The 24027-nt window shown below is 34.9% G+C and overlaps 1 protein-coding gene across 2 annotated transcripts in view; it reads right to left on the reverse strand.

Annotated features, from left to right (window-relative positions):
- LOC106880139 (voltage-gated potassium channel subunit beta-2) overlaps positions 1 to 24027 on the reverse strand; it is a 223955-nt gene that overhangs the window by 183753 nt on the left and 16175 nt on the right. The gene's annotated exons all lie outside the window — the stretch shown is intronic.

Below are 24027 nucleotides of genomic sequence, written 5' to 3' on the forward strand. Positions count from 1 at the left end.
AAGTACTAAATCGGTTTAATAAAATATCCGCCTCTCCTGAATTTTGAGGCATTTACTTATATCGGAAATCAATATTTAACTGTTAACATTGAACATTTAGCCAAATCTAATAATAGCTTGCATAGACTATTAATAGCCAGCAGTCAACAGCAAAATCTTGGTTGAAAGAGATTAAAAGTTAATAATAATGACGATAATAATAATAATAATAATAATAATAATAATAATAATAATAATAATAATAATAATAATAATAATAATAATCATGATGATGATGATGATGATGATGATGATTTCTTTATTAACCATAAGGGTTTAAATTAAGAAAAGCATTATGGAGGGTTCAAGACAAAACAAAGAATGTGTGTGTGTGAATGTTTGTTGTGAGGGTTTTGTGTGGAAACAAGACTAACAAATTTTTTAAAATCAACAATGTGTGATCTTCAATAGAGAGGAGACTTCGAGGGCTGCTCAAGGGAAAAAAATCCATAAAAAACCATTGGTACCCTGATATTGGCGGCAGGTGCCTTTTTTCCAATTACAGGCGTATGCTCAGGGCAGGCCCGTTCCCTCACACCATTCTCGCCACTTTCATCCCCCTTTCACCAAACTGGCCAGAAGACAACACTTCCCCCTCTTCCCTTATTTTCCCTTTCAAGTGAAACTTGAAGAAGATCTGGGATTGACCAAAGAGGAAAGTGTTTGTCTTCAGCCCCTTCAATCTCGTCCATCACACAATCTCTTTCGTCATGGCCACCAGGCATATAAACACAGCCTTTCCTTCCTGGTTAATAATAATAATAATAATAATAATAATAATAATAATAATAATAATAATAATAATAATAATAATAATAATAATAATAATAATAATAATAATAGACCAAATATTGTTGTGGTATATAAAAGGAAACCAAGATCATAGATATTGCAATACTTGGAGACGCACGCATAAGTGACAAAGAAAAGATGGAAAAGTACAGACTACTAAAAGAGGAAATTGGAGGGTGTCTGTCATTCCAGTAGTTGTAGGGGCACTCAAAGCACTAACAACCAAGTTCTAGAAATATGTCAAAGAAATCGGAATTGATATGAGAGCAGAGCAAGCCCAAAAAACTGTTCCGCTGGGGACAGCTTGGATTTTCATATTGGTACTTGGATGTTGAATGTTTCCCTCTCAGACGGGTAGTCATGATGGGTATACTGAGGTTTGTATATTTTACCCCAGTGTCACTTTGATGGCACGCAATGCTCTCTCACTCAATAATAATAATAATAATAATAATAATAATAATAATAATAATAATAATAATAATAATAATAATAATAATAATTATTATTATTATTATTATGTGTGTTTGCATTTGTGAGCTCGTACGTGTATGTGTGTGTTTGTGTGTGTGTGTGTGTGTGTGTGTGTGTGTAAGAGTTAAAATTCAATGCGTAACAATAAACGTCTATAAGCTGTGAACTCTAAACAATTATTAATTAACAATTAACGCCCATAGAAATATTATTTCTTAGTAAACACCATACAGTGAACAGCAAGCTGCAGTGATTTATCACCTGTTTGTGTTACTTGTGAACAAATAATATATAAATAATAAGTAACCAGAGCTTATAAATATCAGATTTGATGGCTGAAATTGTTGTAGCAGATGGTTGTTTGCGTGTGAAGAGCAGGCATATATTAATCAGACATTCAATCTACTGTGCACTAGATAGCATGTCTAAAAATAGCGCTGCTACTGAAAATAGTGGGAGATTCACAGAGTCAACGTGGAAACTTCCTGAAACAAGATTTCCTTCATCAAACTACAACAAGATTATATTTTGTTGGCATAGTTCTCTTTCTCTCTGTGTGTATGCATTAATAATGTGTAATTTGTGATGTGGATGTGCACATTTATGTTTAACTGATTGCGCGCTCATGACTATGCATTTAAAGGAAGTATGCACACATGTATACGTGTGCGTACACAGACACATACACGCACACGTGTGTATTATTATTATTATTATTATTATTAAAGGCCAAGTTATGTGGCCCTTTTTGTTTGCCAGTTTTCTTTTTCTCGAGCAAAAGAAATGTGGGCGGAGAAAACAATGGATGTGCTGAGAGAGGTAAAAGAGAAACAAAAATATTATAAAGAAAGGTGGATTAGATAGTTAAATAGATAGGTGATAGATTGACAGAGAATGAAGGAGTGGGAAGAGAGTGAAAGCATTCAGTGAGCAAACAGTAAAATATAGGGAGTGACGGAAAAGCGAGAGAGGAAAGACAGGAGAAATGAAAAAGAGGAAAATAAGCTCTTCAAAAGAGAGAAAGGGGTTAGATAGGCAACGTGATAAAATAACAGAGACGTGGAAAGTGGTCAATAATAGAGAGAATGACAAGAATTGAAAGGGAGAAAAATTTCGTGCATGTTGTTGAAGTGTGGAATGGAAACATTAGGAAATGTGGAGAGGAAGTGGAGTTAATTTTTGATTAATGAGAGAAAAGGTCTTAGGCTCGGAAACAGGGGTTGCACTGGTTGCAAGCGCACCCACTAAAATTTTGTTATGAGCAATGAAAACGCTTTGAACATTCTCTTAAAAACTTCATCGCCAAAACGAACGAGCGTAGAAACATTTTTGAACTGAATTGAAACATTAGTTTTCCATTATTGGATTTATCGGATTTGATTGATGTACAAATATGACAATTATTATTATTATACCTGTGTATATATTTTAGACCTGGGTTTGCACCCCCGAAGCAGATTTCGTCCCTGCACTTATGGGAAAAGGGGATGAACAACACATGCATATAAAGAAGGAAGAGAGAGAAATTAGTTAAGAGAGCACGAGAAGAAATGATGATGTAAGTCTGTGAGGATAATGGAATGGAACTAAAAGCATAAAAGGAAGTGAAGAGACGACCTTTCAGATAAATAACAGGTAATTTCAAAGCAAATAGATTACAAAAGTTCTTAGTCACAAAGGAATTGCTCCATATTATACTGCAGAAAGATGAAGATTATCTCAAAAATTGTCTATGCTATTTGTGAACTGAAGAGAAAAGGGCAGCAAAACAGCGACAAAAGAGAGAGAAACAAAAAAGCAAAATTACTCGAAAAAAAATTGAAGCAAGGCTTGAGTTAAGACGAATGAAAATAAATGAAAGCCAAAAAGAAACGCAAAAGAAAACAAATCAGGGGTTGAAACAGAAAAAGTAAAAATTAATGAAAGGAGAAAAATAAGAATCGTCATTTTTTACGAATTACTTATATATAGGCGCAGGCGTAGCCGTGTGATAAGAAGCTTGCTTCCCAACAACATGGTCCTGGGTTCAGTCCCACTGTGGGGCACCTTAGGCAAGTATCTTCTACTGTAGCCTCGGGCATACCAAAGCCTTGTTAGTGGATATATATATCAATTAGTTAGTGAACGGACATCTAGAGATATAGTCACAAGCAGGCAGCCACTAAAGACAAAACGACCAGAGGGAGAAAGAAGGTTACAATCAGCCAACTATGAGACACAACGTCCCACACTCTACAACTTTCACTAGCTCATTTTCTTTTCTCTGTAACATTACCATATCTCTGACTATTTACTACTACAAGATCGTCTACACACCTATACAGGCCGAAATTATCTTTCTTTACCTTGCATGCTTTACGAACTGTGTTATACTATTACACTAACCTACCCGTCGTGGTATGACATTTATTAAAGTCACGGTAAATAAATATTTCTTTACAACTTCGATCACTGTTCATCGTTAATCTTATAACCGTTACAATTGGTGACCCGCTACAACAATCAAAAATCTAATCGTTACAATTGGTAACCTCCGACTCTAACATTTATCGTTACACACACATATATATATATATATATATATATATATATGGTTTACGTCATAAAATGTAGAAACTTTGAGATAACGTGAAATAATTCATCATTTTTAACTCGAAGTAAATAAAGCTATAAATAGTAGTGTATATTGGACTCAAAAATACCTTTGGACAGAAAATGTAAATAGGTACCTGTAGGACGCGAACCCACATCTTCTGTAAACATGCCAGATGTACTAACGTTGGCACAAAGCTACCCTTCCAATTTTCTTATACATTGTAGAGACTTTGTCTTTACCAGCGAGAATTGTATGTTATAAAATCGGATGAAATAGATGTATAATACTATATTGCATGTGTGTGTGTATCCACACACACACACACGCACATGCATACATACATACATACATACATACATACATACATACATACATACTTACACACGCATAGGCACGCGCTCGCGAATGTTTATGCGGGGACGTGTGTAATATTCTATGCACGTGCAAAATTACTTTCCATATCAGAATCGATCGTAACTTGATTTGAGAAATGTATGGACGGACAGAGAAGTAGACAGGCAGATGGACGCATGCGCTTGGTTGATCAGATCAGAAAAGACAGAGTTGTAGACGAGGGCGGAGAGAGAAAACGTATTAATACATAGATTGATGGACGGCAATACATGTGTATGTGTGTGTGTGTGTGTGTGTGTGTGTGTGTGTGTGTGTGTGCGCGTAAGATATTCGTGTATGATGTTTATTTGTATGGAAGACCTAGAAAGACGTTGGAATCAGCGGTGAGCGCAAAAGTGATGACGATGAACCTCACGAATGAAACGATGCAGGATCACAATAATGGACATTATTGAGATTCTGAGATTGATTTACGAACATGCCTAAACACAAAGACCTGATAAAGTGCTGATTTCGTGTGTGTGTGTATCTGCGCGCGCGTAGGCTATGTGCGTCTGTGCGCATGAATGTATGCGTATGCGTACATGTGCAGAGAGAAAGGGGACACAGAAAGGAGAGAGAGATAATGTGAAATGGAAATGGTGAGATAAAGAGATAGAAAACAAGGGAGGAATGTCTAGAGACCATTGTGGTCAGGGGTAACATTAAGAAAAATATTGTCTTTGATGTTTTTTTTTAAATATCCCATTCATGAATGGACATAGGCTTTTTTTTCAGTTCAAACCATGGTTCAGGCGTGATTGTGTGATGAAGAACTTCTGATCTGGGTACGCAGCACACATTCACTAGCGCGCGCATACACACTCACTCACACACACACTCACTCACACACACTCTCAACACACTCACTAACACACGCTCGTGCACACACATACAGACACACACAAACACACACACACTCACTAACACATACACACACGCTATCTCTCTCTCTCTCTCGTGCACTCACACACACATGAACATACTCTCAACACACACGCACACACACACTTGGCCGATTTATTTCAGTGCAAGATAAAATGGTATTTTACGGGCGAAAATCTCTTGGATCGGGTTAGACACTTCCATGCCATTCTTTCTCTTAGAATTTCAGTGAGCTTCTGATGTCTTATTTTAAATCTGTAACGACTCTATTGTTCCTAAAAGTGCTATATAAAATCAAAATTGGACAATCCTTCGGTATTGGTACACGACGTCATTTACTCACACAATCTTCCTCTGTGAAATAGATAAGCTGAGAAGGAAGAAATTGACATCGTCTGAAGACCAATACCGAAGGATCGCCCAAAATTGAAATAAATATCCTTCTGAAGATGGTTTTGGTTTGACTGCATCTGAAGGTCAGTGTCGCGTGTTTTTGTTGTTATTGTTGTTGTAGATGATAATGATGATGATGATGACAATGTTATTTAGTGCTCATATCAGCTCTGATTGAAGAGACTAATGATTAAATGTGTTCAGCTATGATCATCCTATCTTTTGTTACGTTTATAAGTTCATTACCTTGTGTGTCGTTACTTCTCTTCCGACGGTAGAATGTAATTTAAGAGAGATTTGACTGTTATTTTCAGCAAGTCAAGCGACCAAATAGTTAACTCTTTGTTAGCTGGGACGGTTAATGGAATCAACATTGGATCGAATTTCACAAATATTAGCAGAGCGAATTATTCAGAAATTTGTTTGTCTTTTTTTTTAAAATAAAATAAGTTTAATTTAAAACAGTAAAGTCGATTAAAAAGACACAAAAGTTCATTTTCTCTTTCACCAAAATTAGAAAACAAAACATTGTTTTAATATGGTACCAGTAACAGAGCGGTCGTCTAACAGAAATCAAAGCCAGGTAACTTTGAACCGAACTCTTTTAAATCCACGGAATTAGACGGTTCTTACTCCGTTGACCATACCAGGAATATTCTATCCCTAAACACGGGATTAAAAATGTATATGAGATATGATAGATGACAGTTGCTAAAATGTATAATAGGATTTTTCTTTTCAAATATATAACCCCTTATATGGTGTTTCAAGATGTACATATGCATGCTTTTTTGACCAGCAAATAAGGGAGAATAGAGGGCGATGTTTTAATTAGATATATGGGGGGGGGGGGGGTAATGAGTAGATGATAATACGAATGAATGCAAATGAATAAAGTTAGGCTTGTAAGCTTCAGTTTAGAATTTGATTTGGCGAGTGAAAGCAATAAATTAGTAAGAAAACGAGATCAATATAAAATAATCACAAAGAAAACTAAAAGTACTAACTTTAAGTATTAAAACATTTAATTATCATCCACTGATGAGTTCCAAGTCACTTAATATAATAATGTGTATTACTTTTGTTGAAATATATATTCTTCAATTGTATACCTGAAATATAGTCTTTTGCGACAGAAACAGCTATCTGGTTAAATTAAATAACCAATCTATATTAGCATCAAAACCTGTTCCATTCATTTGATGACATTTATTGGACTCCGTCTGATGAATTGATTCTTCTAATGGATTTTATTTACATATTATTCATATGAAAATGGAAAGAATCCCTTAAATAAAGTATGATAGAAAAAGCCCTGGAAACCTAGGGAATAATACCCCATACGGAAGAAGTATTTTCATCCGGAAAATCATTATGTATGTTTGTGTGTGTGCGTGTGTGTGTGTGTGTACGTGCGTGTGTAAAATAGTAAGGGATTACTGCAAACGTTTACCACTTCGTAATAACCTTTATGATTATGATTATTATTATTATTATTATTATTATTATTATTATTATTATTATTATTATTATTAGTAGTAGTAGTAGTAGTAGTAGTAGTAGTAGTATTGATTGTTAGCATCCCGGGCGAAATGCTTAGTGGTATTTCGTCTGCCGCTACGTTCTGAGTTCAAATTCTGCCGAGGTCGACTTTACCTTTCAATCCTTTCGGGGGTCGTTTAGATAAGTACCAGTTACGCACTGGGGTCGATGTAATCCACTTCCCCCTCCCCCAAAATTTCAGGCCTTGTGCCTATAATAGAAAATATTACAATTATTGCTGATATATATATGTAAAAATATATAGTTTTAGGGAAAAGAACCAAGTTTCAAGAACTAATCGAAAAAAATTCACTATCACATATAGAAAAATTATTATCTTTATCTTATGATATTTACTTTGTTTTATATTATACTCATTTATTGTGCTTTTAATTATTAATTTTTCTATATGTGATAGTGGATTTTCTTCGATGAGTTCTTGAAACTTGGTTCTTTTCCCTAAAACTATATATTTTTATATATATTTTAATCTATAAAGCTCAATTTAATTTTAATTTTTTATAAATTGATTTTGATTGAGTTTTTACCTGTACTTTTGGATTTTGTCCCTAATATTATATATATATATATATATATATATGTATATGCAGTTGTAGTGCTTTATACATTATTTCCTCCAAAATCAGATTTCTGCTGTAACGAAACTGATTTAACTTATTGCGGTTTCATTCTTTCGTAGATTTTGTAGGTTTCTGTTCTGGAAAATCGATTATTTCACATCCCTGCATATTATATAAATAGCAAATAAAAGATGTGAGATTAAATTGATAGACTATTGAACTCGTAGACATGAAACTATTGGGATGGGTGCCTTCCAGTCAAGACAAATAATTCTGGTTGTCACAGGGCAATTTATACGTCACTGTTGAGATGTGTCAGTAATAAAAAGAGACATCGGCTTGAAATCGACTGCTCCAGTCACAACAACAACAACATCAACAATAAAGGTCCCATCTAACCAGAGTAAACATGGAAAACGGGTATAAAAACTACTATTTGGTAATTCAATTAATTATTAAGTAATTTGACGAATTCTCTGTTATATAATACATTTAAATCTAATATTTAACATACAGATTTTCGTGTTTTGGCGCAGATTGAGATTTGGGAGCAAAAGTAATTTCTTTGACATATATGCTGTTGTTTAGCTGGCTTCTCTGTGAGTGATGGCAATCTTTCCAGTGTCTTACTAGAAGTGATTTAATGATTCGTGTAAAAAGATTCCTTAGACAGTTGCAGCCAGACCAGAGTCTTATTTCTTCATTCTTAGTGATATAGCTATACACTAATCTAGATATACACATGTACATACATATATAGGCATATGTATATATATATATATATATATATATATACTTGTAAGATAACCGTCGTTGCCTGGGAAACCGACAATTTATTGGTCAATTTCTTGATAACTGATTTGATAATTTTGTGTAAATATATGGTTTGAAACACAACATTGAGATTCTTTGTATCAGAGACAGATTGTTCAAAGAAAAAAGAAAAAGAAGAAAGAAAATGTCTCACGTCTAGCAAAAGCTAGGAAAGTAATTCACACTGACGATTTCCATGATAAACACCATTTTTATGTTTCCTATCATTTGCATTGACATAAAAGATTGCTCTTGATTCCAACATGTAAACCTCCCACATAGAGGTCAGACATACATGCATACGTCCATCCATCTATCTATCCATCCATCTATCTATCAATCCATCTATCTATCTATACATACATACATACATACATACATGCATACATTCATACTTGCTTGGTCTGCCTCTCTAGCTAGAAAAGTGTTTCATTTGAAAGCTACAACAATGCACTGCGACCCGGGGGTTATAACATCCATATGTGTGTGTGTGTGTGCGCGTGCGTGCGTACATACATACATACATACATACATACATACATACATACATATATAAGCATACATACATACGTATATATGTGCGTGTGTGTATGTGTGTAAACACACGCACATACTTTATTTGTGGGTTAATAGTGCTACTAATGGTTTCATTTGAAAAACTTCACAATTTTCCAAGCTTTCCATTTTAGCATGTTGGTAATCATATCTATATTGTATGGGACTCTGTGAGTTTACACGAATTTATACGCGACTTCAAAATTAATGGATACACAGGTAAGGGGCAGACGATATTTAGTGAATTCTTTAGTTGTCATTTTCCTTTTATTGGCCTTGGTATTTTGCAAGTATTTACGTTCAGACAAAAAATCTCCTACAAAAATCACTTGAGTTCAGTAAAACGTGTATAGCTGTTACTAATGCCGACATAGTCAGTATAATGAATGCAAGAGAATACCTGTTGGTTAAAAAAAAATGGAGGTGAACTCTTTGACGTCACCATGGGGAGCAATGGTGGGAGAGAAGAGCGATCTAGGTCATCTCTACATCTAACATATCTTTAAATAAAGGCGCCTGTATACGGTTATACAGAGGCGATATTTTAGGAGTAGGACATAATAATAATGGCCGCGATATGGATAAGATAGAACAAAAATTATGCAATATATTTAACTCAACTGAAAAAATACAGTTAGAACTCGTCTTACTGAAGTTGTTATTATGAATATTATTACAGACATCTATAAAGCATTCCAGAGACCATACGAAGACACAGCCTAAATCGACGGAGACTAACCATCCACCATCAATAATCATACAGTTAGTTAATTGTATTAGTAGGCATGTGTCCAGCCTGTCCTCTGAAGAAACAACCTTCAAAAAGTAGCTCACTATTACAACTCCGCATTAGAAAGATCCAGTTTTAAGAACAATGCAACGTATATCGAGCCAAACGTAAGCTATAAAGACGTAGACGTAGGAAGGTTTTCTGGTATCATCCCTTATACAGCATAAGCGTGGCTACAAATATAGCTTGACAATTTCTAAAACGTATACTTACCCACTTCTCACACTCGTATAAATATCACAAGATTTTTAATAGAACTACGATTAAAGTTAGATACAATTGCCTCGCCAACATAGGTTGGAGGAAATTTCATAACAATAGCTCTTATAATTGTAGATACCCTAATAATTGTCCTTTGAACAAAGTGCTCCAGGAATAAAAGAACTAGTTTGCTTGACGAGATGGGACCACAAGAATTTACACTGGAATGACAGGATGCACCTTCAAGAAGAGATACACAAAGCACTTCGATTCGTTTAGAGACGGGAGTAAAATGTTGGGTCATCCCATAAATAATGTAGCTTTTTATACTTCTATTTTTCGAAATTATGATAAACAATGTTCTTTTTTAATCTAAAATATACTCTCCTTCATTTTCTACCAAGCTCTTCCATCTATCTGGTAGACTTGCAAGGTCTTTCTCCCAAAATTCACTTGTCCATGACGAAAAATATTCCTCCAATACTGTTCTGACCTCGTCTACAGAATTCATATTTTTTCCGTCCAAATGATTTGAAGACCGCGGAATAAATGATAATCAGATGGAGCAATGTCCGGTGAATATGGTGGGTGGAGCATCGTTTCCCATGCAAACTGCTCCAGCCTTTGGAATGTCATCCTCACAGTATGTGACCGAGCATTATCCTGATGGAAGAACACCTTTCGTCTTGAAAACAAAGATGGTCGTTTTTCTTCTAGCGTTGACCTGAATGACTGGTTGAATAACAAGATCCAAGCTTTTTCTGCTAGTTCCTAAACAGTTTCGATGGTATTTTGTTCCACCAGAGTTTGCATGGAGTCTTCGTCGAGCTCTACTGAGCTTCCAGGAAGAGGATTATCTTCTAAGCTGTAGTTTCCGGCTCAGAGTGTCTGGAACCACCGTTGCCACTGGCTTACGCTTAATGTCCGATCCCCATATACTGCATCAATGTTCCTCGCACGTTCCGTTGTGTTGTTGCTTTATTGAACTTATAAAGCAAAATATGCTGAATATGCTCCTTTGTCACTTCCGTTATAGCCTTGAAAATATAACTGCTAAAATCGAACTGCACTCTTCAGAACTTGCACTAAGATTAACGACAAGGTAAAGGTACTACCTGCTTTTATGCAGGTAGTATATAACGTCCCCTCCGACTTTTTAGTGTAATATGGTCCGGAAATTTGAAGATAGGACTATGGACAAACTTTTTACACCTTGTTTTGCATTTATGTGGCTGCTCATGTATATATATATATATATATATATATATATATATATATATATATATATATATATATATATATATATATATATATATATATGTATGTATATATATGTATGTGTATATACATATATATATGTATATATATGTATATCTATGTATATATATATATGTGTATATATATGTGTGTGTGTATATATATATACATGTGTGTATATATATATGTGTGTGTGTATATGTGTGTGTGTGTGTATATGTATGTGTATATGTATGCATATATATATATATGGATATATATATAGATATATATGGATATATATATGCATATATATATATATATATATATATATATATATATATATATATATATATATATATATATATATATATATATATATATATATATATATATATATATTGTACATATAAATACATACAAATGCATATATAATATACGTATAACCATTCTATGTTTTTAATGGGTCTGGTGCCTCTTGACACAATACTGTATGTTTCGCTGGCAAAGATAAACACACACACACACACACACACACACACACACACACACACACACACACACTTGGTCACATAATGGAAAGCACTGCAGAGGGAATATATTTCCCAACTGACTGAGTTCAGAGCATACTTTAAGACCCTGCTTCCAAACTCGCTTTATATGACTGATAGGACTAACTCCGTTTCCTCCCCCATCGACACTCACCAAAGTAAGATTAAAGACTTTTTATGGCAACTTTCAAGACGATATTATTGAAGACTAGGTGCAACCTCAGAAATCAGTCCCATTGTCCGTTATTAGGAAATTGTTGCACCCGTAACGTAGTGTACAGATGCATTATAAGAACAATAACCGAGAATTATATTTACATATGATGTAGTATTAATGTGAAACAGAGAATATATAACTATAAGTCTTCTTTTAGACTAAGACATAAGGCAAATAGTACGACATTAAAAGATAATGGTATTAATTTTAGCCTCAAACAGGAAATTTCTGCTTTTGGCAAAATCATATTTGGGGAAATTTCTGCTAGAAATAGCAGCTAAATCACCGTTTTTGGCAAAATCATATTTGGAGAAATTTCTGCTTTTGGCAAAATCATATTTGTCGAAATTTCTGCTAGAAATAGCAGCTAAATCACCGTTTTTGGCAAAATCATAATTGGAGAAATTCCTGCCTTTGACAAAATCATATTTGGCGAAATTTCTGCTAGAAATAGAAGCTAGATCACCGTTTTTGGCAAAATTGGTGAAATTTCTGCTTTTGGCAAAATCATGTTTTAGCTTTTCTGCAGGTGTTTTAGCTTTTTCTGCAGGTGTTCTTAGCTTTTTTCTGCAGGTGTTTTAGCTTTTTCTGCAGGTGTTCTTAGCTTTTTCTGCAGGTGTTTTAGCTTTTCTGCAGGTGTTCTTAGCTTTTTCTGCAGCTAAATCACCGTTTTTTGCAAAATCATATTTGGCGAAATTTCTGCTTTTGGCAAAATCATATTTGGGGAAATTTCTGCTAGAAATAGCAGCTAAATCACCAATTTTGGCAAAATCATATATGGTGAAATTTTTGCTTTTGACAAAATCATATTTGGGGAAATTTCTGCTAGAAATAGCAGCTAAATCACCGTTTTTGGCAAAATATTTGGGGAAATTTCTGCTTTTGGCAAAATCATATTTGGGGAAATTTCTGCTAGAAATAGCAGCTAAATCACTGTTTTTGGCCAAATCATATTTGGTGAAATTTCTGCTTTTGACAAAATCATATTTGGGGAGATTTCTGCTAGAAATAGCAGCTAAATGACCGTTTTTGGCAAAATATTTGGGGAAATTTCTGCTTTTGGCAAAATCATGTTTTAGCTTTTCTGCAGGTGTTCTTAGCTTTTTCTGCAGGTGTTCTTAGCTTTTTCTGCAGGTGTTCTTAGCTTTTTCTGCAGGTGTTCTTAGCTTTTTCTGCAGGTGTCCTTAGCTTTTTCTGCAGGTGTTCTTAGCTTTTTCTGCAGGTGTTCTTAGCTTTTTTCTGCAAGTGTCCTTAGCTTTTTCTGTAGGTGTTCTTAGCTTTTTCTGCAGGTGTCCTTAGCTTTTTCTGTAGGTGTTCTTAGCTTTTTCTGCAGGTGTTCTTAGCTTTTTCTGCAGGTGTCCTTAGCTTTTTCTGCAGATGTTCTTAGCTTTTTCTGCAGGTGTTCTTAGCTTTTTCTGCAGGTGTCCTTAGCTTTTTCTGTAGGTGTTCTTAGCTTTTTCTGCAGGTGTTCTTAGCTTTTACTGCAGGTGTCCTTAGCTTTTTTCTGCTGGTGTTCTTAGCTTTTTCTGCAGGAAGTTAAAAAATATTTTGGCCTAAGACACTACATGGACCCTAAAAGAATTTTGCTCCTGAAAAATGGAGCTCATGGAGCTGAAAAATGTGGGAGTTAAGGCCCCTATTGGTGATGGGTGTATTAATGTCAACCAGAGAAGTTTAATTGTTGGGAATCTTTTTCACTTGTGTGTAATATGTATTGTTTGAATTTCTTTGAAATAGGAAATATATGTATGTTCACTGGGTTTGTAAAAGAGAGCAAAGCTACAGGAAAGCAAAAGACGAATGATCACGATAATTAGTCAGCTACCGTAGCCTAGTCGTTACTACTCCCCAATGTAGGAGTCCTTACCATACAGGTGACAGGCACAACTTTAAGATGCATTATGGATCTATAGCAATTTGAAGGGCATGACCCAATTGAAACAACAATGTGTGACGTTTGGAGTAAAGGGAAATGAAAGTGTCGCCTCTGGAGTTTGCAAATGACCACTCTACCGATAGGTAACTGGGCAGAAAATATTTACAATCAATAAATGTCTTAGAACAACCAGTCACTCATCTGGGAAGGCCTTGAAATCAATGTTACCAACTGGGGACTATATGTGTCGCAGTGATAATAAAAAGACTCAAAGGAGGTCTGCAACGAAATAATTTTACTCAACACTGCAAGTGAATCAGTGGAGGCAAAGATGAGTCTCATTTACTTGACAATTTATGCACCACATTGCAGAAATCACAATGTAAGTATATCTGAAAGGATAGTCTTACACTGTTGTACCGTTGAATTACAAATAATGCTCATCTGTTATGTTCGGGTGACCCTATAGCTACCAATGGTATGACTGTATTCGTCTTTGCTTAGGAAAAATGACTAAATTGTGGGTGTGAAGTCCCCATGAAGGGGTCTTTGTAACTTCTAAGAAGAAATTTTTTTAGAAATATTACTTTATTTGTGTGTAATATGTATGGTTAAAATTTCATCAACATCAAAAATATATGAATTTTCATGGGGGTTATGGCCATTATTCATAGAATATAATTTCCAAATTTCTTAAAGATCCATTCAATACTTTTAACGTAGTTTTGGATAAGAAAACAAATTACTAATGTGTGTGTTTGTGTGCATATATATGTGTGTGTGTATGGGTGTATATATGTATAGATATCTGTATGTATTTATGTATGTGTACATATTAGATGTACACCTATATATATACATCTACACATATGTATACATATACATGTATGCATATAGATCTATATCTATATATATAAATATCTATACATATACGTGTACATATACATGTATATGTATACATATACATCTCTCTCTCTCTCTATATATATATATATATATATATATACACACACACACACACCATTAAAGTGAAAGTATCTGTCATTACAGTATCGAAATGTGATTGTTTCAGTTAGTGGAATAGTTTCATTTTTAAAGTAAAAGTATTTGACATGAGTGTTCTTCTTTCACTTTTGACACGTAATACTTAAATAGTGGAGGAGATATTATGTTGCCGTGGGCTCGAACTCTGCAAGAAGTTAAAAAATTTTTTGACTAAAACACAACTGGAACCCTAAGTAAGGCATGTGTTAAATTTGAATGAAATTGGTTGCGTAGTTCTCGAGTTTTAGGGATTCACACACACACACACACACACACACACACACACACACACACACACACACACACACACACTCATTTTTATATATAGAGATTTCAAACATAATACAACATCTATTTCTCTGTCCTTAAATATTTCAAAGTTTGGCTATGCTAGCAGTATGGCGGTAGTGGGGGTGGCGAGATGGTAGCTTGGTGTTTTGGCAGTTCTGAGAGCATTGGTGTGGTGGAGTGAAGGAAAATTGTTGAGGTGGGGATGGAAACTGTGTTGTGGATGGTGGCTAGGGTTATAGAGGTGGTATTGGAGCTGGTTCTAGTAGTATTGCTGTTGTTCTTCTTGGCAATAGTAGTAGTTGCAGCGGTAGTGTTGATAGTAGTAGTAGTAGTAGTAGTAGTAGTAGTAGTAGTAGTAGTAGTAGTAGTAGTAGTAGTAGTGGTAGTAGTAGTGGTAGTAGTAGTGGTGATAGTAGTAATAGCAGTAGTGGTAGTGGTGGTGATAGTAGTGGTAGTGGTGATAATAGTTGTGGCAGTAGTAGTGATGATAGTAGTAGTAGTGGTGGTGGTGGTGGTGGTGGTGGTAGTAGTAGTAGTAGCAGCAGCAGCAGTAGTAGTTGTAGTAGTAGTAGTTTCAATACAAGTATTGTTATTTTTGGTTTGTCATGTTTCAGGTTTAGTGTTGAGGTGGTTGCTGATGGAATTGTTGCAGCAGAACCTCTTGCTAGAAACACAGTTTTGCTGTGGCTGTGTCATTGTTGTTGTTGTTGTTGTTGCTGTTGAGGTTTGCAAATAAAAACCATGATTATGTATATGTATGTATGTATGTATGCATATACGTATGCATTTATGTGTGCATTATGCATGGGTGTATATATATATATATATATATATATATATATATATATATATATATATATGTGCATGTATATGTGTGTGTATGCATATATGTATGTGATTTTGTGAATGTATATGTGTATATATGTATATATAATGTATCTGTGCGTGTGTGCTGTATGTATGTGTATATACATGTATGCATGTGTATCTCTGTGCATATGCATGCACACATGCATGTATACATGCACGAATATATAAAAAAAATGGGTCTTTTTATTTGTCTGGTGTGTGTCCATTTCCATATTAAATGGATTGCAATTTTCTTCTAGTGCCAACAACAACAACAACAACAGCAAAAATTAAAAAAAAATCAATACAACAATGACAGAAACAGACAGAAAGACAGATCTATAGAAGGAACAACAAAAACAACAGCAACAAAAGCTGTTGGTGAGCCATTGCCATGAACAATAACATTAAAAAAAAGCAGTGACAACAGCAGCAACAACATCAACATATTGACTGAATGAAAGCAGAATTTCTAAAACTAGGATATTATTTCACTAGAATATTCTTTTCTTAGAATGCAGGACCCCTGCTGGGTATTGTTTCTTTAGAAATAATGACTTCAAGAAATGGCTACTTTGACATTTTATTTCTGGCAAAGATATATTTACACACACACACACACACACACACAAAGGCACATACACAGATATGTATGTATACATACATTTACATGTATATATGTATCTATGTAATATATATATATATATATATATATATATATATATATATATATATATATATATATATATATATATATATATATATATATATGCATATATATATGCATATATATATGTATATATGTGAAGGGTGAGTGGGTGGGGGTGTATTCATTTACATGTACACACACATATATGTATATTTGTGACTGTATAAATACATAGGCGTGTGAGTGTGTTTGCATGAATGTGTGCACGTGCATATATGCCTGTGTACATGTGCATGATAGAGTAACCATTCTTTCTCTAAGTATATTTCGTTAGCACCAGATGAGCATACAGTCCATTAACCTGTGCAATTTTCAGCTGTTGATATTTTCTAACAGCACATCAGGTTGGTGTGGATAATGAATTCATCAAACTTTCACCCTGTTAAGTGAATAGAAAGAGTCTGACTATGATTTTAACTATGCCCCTTGCTGTCTTCAGTAGAGTGAAAGATGAATTAATTTGCTGGAACAGTACTATTATATGTTGGATGACCTTTGTAAGGAATAAACTGCAAAGGGTTTGAAGGTAAACTTCGGGAAGACAAAGGTGATGTTGAGTTGGGTGGAAGAAGAAGTGTTAGTGAGTAAGGTGGATCCATGTGGTGTATGTGGGAGGAGGGTAATGGCAAATGTGGTGTTGTGTACGAGATGTGAGAAATGAGTCAATCTCAGCAGAATTTGAACTCAGAACATAAAGAACCAAAAGAAACACCATGGAACATTTTGTCCAGTCTGCTAATGGTTCTGCCAGCTTGCCACCATTTTGCCCTCCATAATCATATCTGGTCTTCTTGCTTCCATAGTATGGTCAGTCTCTGTGAGAAAATCCCATAAATTCTTGTAATTATTATTCCCTGTCACTTGTGTTCCTACCTATTAATTATTATTCTCTGTTGCAGCAGAGAACATTTGCAGACTCTGGCTCTCTTATTATTGTCATTGTTGTTGTTGTTATGATTATGATTGTTATTATTTTTATCAATAATAATAATGATAACAATAACGGTTTCAAATTTTGGCTCAAGGCCAGCAACTTTAGAGGAGGGGGGTTAAGTAAATGACATCGACCCCAGTGATCAACTGGTGCTTATTTTATCAGCCACTTGAGGATGAAAGGCAAAGTCGATGTCAACGGAATAATAATAATAATAATAATAATAATAATAATAATAATAATAGTAATGATGATGATGATGATGTTTTCTAATGAAGGCACAAGGCCAACAATTTCGATGAGAGGAGTTAAGTTGACACCATCAACCCCTTTGCTTGACTGCTTCCTCAGAATGTAAAAAAGCTCAAAGAAACACAGCAAATCATTTTCCCAATGTTCTAGCAATTCTACCAAATAATACTTGTCTTCATCTTCTTCTTCTCCCCTCCCCTCCCCTCCTGCCTTCTCTCCCCCTTCTACTTCTCCTCTCTTTCTCTCTTCCTCTCTCCCTTTTTTCTACCACCATCAATTCAATCATTGACTCTGTTTCATGTTAAATATATCATCTATGTACTTTAGAAAATTAACATTATCTCCCCCCACACACACACACGCACATGGCACCACCATCCCTTCATCCAACCGACTTTCATTTCATTATCTCATTCACAAAATTCCCTTAATCCCAACTTCTCAGTCTTTCATCCCACTTGCAATAGCCCGTGTCTTTTGTGCCCTAATACAAAATTAAACCTATGACTTGAAATTAATTCACATATACACACTTAGAAGCAAACACACGTATACGTACACACAGAAGTAAGGACATATGAAAGTACACTCTCTCATGCACAGATAAATGATTCTAATCCTTGTCTGTTGATGAGGAATCAATAATTCTATTAATTTGATTTCCATATTTCATAGAAATAAATTATGACATTGACAATGGTCAGTGGGGAAAAGCAGCCTCAGCAGAATGAAATGAAATTATGAAGTCAAATCAAATATTACAGAGGAAATTCTATACATACAAACACAAACACACACACACACACACAAATATATGTGTGTGTGTGTCAATGTTTTAAGGATTAGACAGAGGTCCAGTAGAATAGCTCTCAGAAACAGATTATGTACAAATTCATTCTTCACAACTCCTAAAGCTGTTTTCAGATATGATCCATCCCATTCTTATAAAAATGATAACTCTGTCCAAATTTGTGTGTTAAACACAAATTATCTTTTCTGTACAGCTTTAAAATTTTCAAATGGAACAAATGGTGTGTGCTGCTCAGGTGGTCAGGTAACATTGCCAGCACTACCAGCTCCTTCTCAACCTCTTATGGATCTTCTAGAAGGCACTTCCATCCAGTCAAAGGATTTTCGGAACAATATCAGACAATACAACTCTGCATTTCAAATGACATCGTTTGGTGCATCTAAGAAGATAGATAAACATGAATTTACGCTGATGTCAAAGTTCAAGGGCAAGTCTATCACCTCATTGGTTCCCTGTTACCCGCAATTGAACAACCACAGTTCCTCTAAATTTACTTTATGAGTGATGTAGGACAACAAACCCGACGGAAGTGTCAAAATTTCAGATGACGGGTCGTGTTAGACACAGCGTCGAATGTAGAAGATCTGTGAAAACTAGAGAAGAATGAAGCTAGTATGATTCATTGGATGTGCAATGTCAGTGTGCATGTACGACAAAGTGTTAAAAGTGCTGATGGGAAAAATTAGCCATAAGAAGAATCAGCTGTAATGTGCAAGAGTGACAACACTGCTTTGGTCATGTGATGCATATGGATGAGAATAGTTGTATAAAAAAGTGCCAATTGCTTAAAATGCACAGAACTTGTGGAACAGGGAGATCCAGGAAAATCCAGGAAGATCCAGGATGAAGCTTTGAAGGCTTAAAATGTTGAGTTTTGAAGGCTTGAAATGTTGAGCCTTATAGAAGAGATGAGAGAGGACTGATATATATTTGGTGATTTACTATGCTTGAGAAGGCCAATCCATCAAAGCAAACATGATATCCTAAAGCCACTCAGTTATGTTTATAGATGCATGGCCCTGTCTCACTCCCCTCTCTCTCTCTCTCTTTCTCTCTTTCTCCTTCTGTACAATCAAACATTTCCCCCAGTTCTCATCCCCTAACACTTATCATTCTTCTATCAATGGTAGTATGTGGCTGCTGTTATTGCCTGAGAGCAAAATCAGCCCCATATTGCACCCACTCCTTTCTGATGCCTACCTCCCTCCCTCCCTCCTACACCTAAAACTACTTCCATTCCACATTATTATTCCTGGCCACACTATTTCTTCCTTGCAGCTCACTGGATCCTATCAAACCATCCAGCCGATGCCAGCATCATGGAAAACAGATGTTTGAGGATGTTGAAGATGATATATGTGTGCATGTGTGCATGTGTGCATGTGTGTGTGTGTGTGTGCATGTGTGTGTGAGTGCATGTGTGCATGTGTGTGTGTATGCTTGTGTGCATGCGCATGCATATATATATACATATATGTATATATATATATATTATGTATATATATATATATATATATATATATATATATATATATATTAAATATATATATTATATATTAAATATATATATTATGTATATATATATTATATATACTACATATATATATATTATATATTATATATTATATATTATATACATATATGCATACATATACTCACACACACACACATATATATATGTTTATATATATATACACACACACACATACAAATATGTATGTGTGTGTATATATATATATATATATATATATATATATGTAGACATATATGTAGCCATATACGCACATATATATACACAGAGAGAGCGAGAGAGAGAGATGATAGAGAGGGAGACAGACAGACAGACAGACAGACAGGCAGACAGACAGACAGATAAATAGATACGCATGCGCACACACACACACACACACACACACGCTCATGCAGTATTGCATCTAGCTCTCTATATAAGATCTTTTCAAAGGTCATGTATAATTTTCAGATGAAAATGACCACAGGGAATTACACTTGTAATGCGATATATTTAAACACCAAATAATTGTCCATTTGGGGAATGTATCCGATGATTATCATTTATAATATATGGAGTGAAACAGAACATTATTAACTGTCATTAAATAAACACAACTAAGTACTTTTGTGGATTTTGTTTTTCTCTGGTTTCATACTTGCTTTCCTTTACGTCCATATTTTCTGCTGTGTCTGTGTTACACTTACACTGTTATTAGATTATTCCAGCCATTTGTATATTGTTTTATATTGAACTTCATGAACAAATGTAGTCGATCCTTATTGCAGTTTATAGTCAGAGAAATGGCTGTGGTTAAGGTGTTTGCTTCCCAGGCACATGGTTTGAGGTTCAATCCCACTGTGTGGCACCTTGGGCAAGGGGCAAATGCTTTCTGCAATATTGCTCTAGGGCAGCCAAAGCCCTGTGAGTGGATTTGGTAGAAAGAAGAAGTCTGGCAAAAAGAAGAAGTCTGGTCTTTATATTACCTCAATGTATGCAGATGTGTGTATGTGAGGGAGAGACAGAGAGAGAGAGCTTTAGTTTTATGGCATAAATCAGATGAGAGTTAGTTCAAGTTACATTCCAAGAAAATCATTTTAACTTTCCCAACACATAAGTGAACTAAAATTATAGAATTAATTGTACTTCTTTTTTTTTTTTTATTGCTTTGGTCTTGATGAAGGGGCTGTGTTCATTAACCATTGCAGGCCCATGAAAACTGACGAGAACAATCCATTAACTAAATACTCCATAAACATATTGTAGTAGTTTTGAACTGAAAAACCTTTTTGATAATAATCAAGGATCTCCTTAGTCTCACACAACATTAAGAGATTTGCCATTTGGTCTCTTTTACTGTCAATAAGGAGATGAATTGAACACAAAATTTATAAGCTGGAAATCCACACACACCTTATCCACACAGCAATTTTGCTTTTACTTTCAGACAAATGATATTACAGACAATATTCTCATTCATTAAAATTATTCATAAATGATAACCACTCTTCACATTTTTTAAAAATACATTCATATTTATTTTTCTCTTTGCTTTTAATCTTACTCACTGAAATGGATGTCGTCTTTTGTTCATTCACTCATAGCAAAATAGATATGTTCTTTGTTTGGCAACTTCTTGAGTCTGCTATTCTGGATTTAAATGACAAAAGCAAAATTGTCCTACAGATATTGTTCTTAATGTTCACAGAGAAATGTCTTCCTCTTCCTTTGTTAATAGTTAGTATTTTTCTAAGTAGGAGGATCCTCCTAGAGTTGCCATTTGTTTAAACAGTTTGTATCTATTTTATTTATTTAACTTATTTTGTTTTTTTAATGGTAAAAATTTCTTTCTTGCTGGCTTCCTTTTATGAAACTAACATCAGTCATCAATTTATATTGTTGCTTATTGGGATCAATTTGTACTTTACTTTCTATTTCCTCATCATTGAAAAGCTTTAAAATACCAAACCACACAAATACTCTTACGTACTCCCACACATATGTCCATATCAGTATAGGCGCAGGCATGGCTGTGTAATAAGAAGCTTGCTTCCCAACCACATGGGTGCAGGTTCAGTCCCACCACTTGGCACATTGGATAAGTGTCTTTTACTATGGATCCCAGACCAACCAATGCCTTGTGGGTGGATCTGGTAGATGGAAACTGAAAGAATCCCATCACACACACACACACACACACACACACACAAATTCTGAGCTGGCAGAATTGTTAGCATGCTGGGCAAAATGCTTAGCAGTATTTCGTCTGTCTTTACGTTTTGAGTTCAAATTCTGCTGAGGTCAACTTTGCCTTTCAGCCTTTCAGGGTTGATAAATTATGTACCAATGAAATACTGGGGTTGATGTAATCGACTCATCCCTTCCCCCAAAATGCCTTGTGGCAAAATTTGAAACTATTATTATTATATATTTTTTCTTCTTCCTTCAATTTTGCTTCCATTTCGTCTCGGGCATAGAAACTCTCTACATACATTGATAGGCCAGCCACTAAGTTTGTTGTAAACTCCAAGCAGTAAGTCTCTCTTAGTTTGTAATTATTGTTTGTAACTATTGTTTGTTATGATTTGTAAAAGACCAACACAGTTAAAACTTTATGTGCAATAATAAAAGGAGCACTCCATCGGTTACAGCGACGCAGGTCCCAGCAGATATGACCAATGGAACAGCTTCCTTGTGAAATTAACGTGCAAGTGACTGAGCAGCCCACAGACACGTGTACCCTTAATGTAGTTCTCATGTACCCTTAATGTAGTTCTCAGGGAGATTCAGCATGACAGTGAGTATGACAAGGCTGGCCCTTTGAAACACAGGTACAACTCATTTTTGTCAGCTGAGTGGATTGGAGTAACATGAAATAAAGTGTCTTGCTCAAGGACACAACATGTCGTTGGGACACGAGCTCACAACCTTACAATCGTGAGTCAAATGCCCTAACCTCTAAGCCACATGCCTTCACAGTGCAATAGTAATGTCTGTTAAATGTTTGCAGGTGTTGTTTGGTTACTTCTTCACACAGCCTAAGACATTCATTTTCATTCATCAACTCAACTAGTCATCACCTCAGACCCAGCCAACAAAACCCCCTTGCAACACTATCATGTGTGGTACCTTTTACAAGGAACTGATGATGTTGTTGAATACACAATGCCACAGCCTGCTGCCAGAGTGGCACCAACTACCTTCCAATCCTGTCCAAACTCATGGACTTAAAAATAAAGAAAATAATTGGTGCAGCATTCATATATTGCATAAATAGAACAGAACTGACTAGAGGCTGGTGATTCTCCTGGTAACAACAACATTGATAACTAAATAAATAAAATAAAACTCCTATGCAATTTGTTTTATATTCAATATAAGCAGCCATTTGTGTTGCCAAGAATTCTCTCACTCAATACTGAGAATATTATTAAACATAATATATAAATATCTTAATGACATTGCTTGTGCTAATGTTTGTTTGTTTTTCTTTTCTTTGTTTTTATCTCCCTACATATTAAGATATCACTAACACCTACACAGAACATAATGGATTGGAAGAATATATATATACATACATATATATATATATATATATATATATATATATATATACATATGTATGTATGTATGTATAAACTGCAGATATTATGACATGGATTTTTCTTTCTCCATGAGAAATGACTAGAATGT

The sequence above is a fragment of the Octopus bimaculoides genome, chromosome 12, assembly GCF_046866305.1.
Source record: "Octopus bimaculoides isolate indiv1 chromosome 12, ASM4686630v1, whole genome shotgun sequence".
Classification (NCBI taxonomy): Eukaryota; Metazoa; Mollusca; class Cephalopoda; order Octopoda; family Octopodidae; genus Octopus; species Octopus bimaculoides.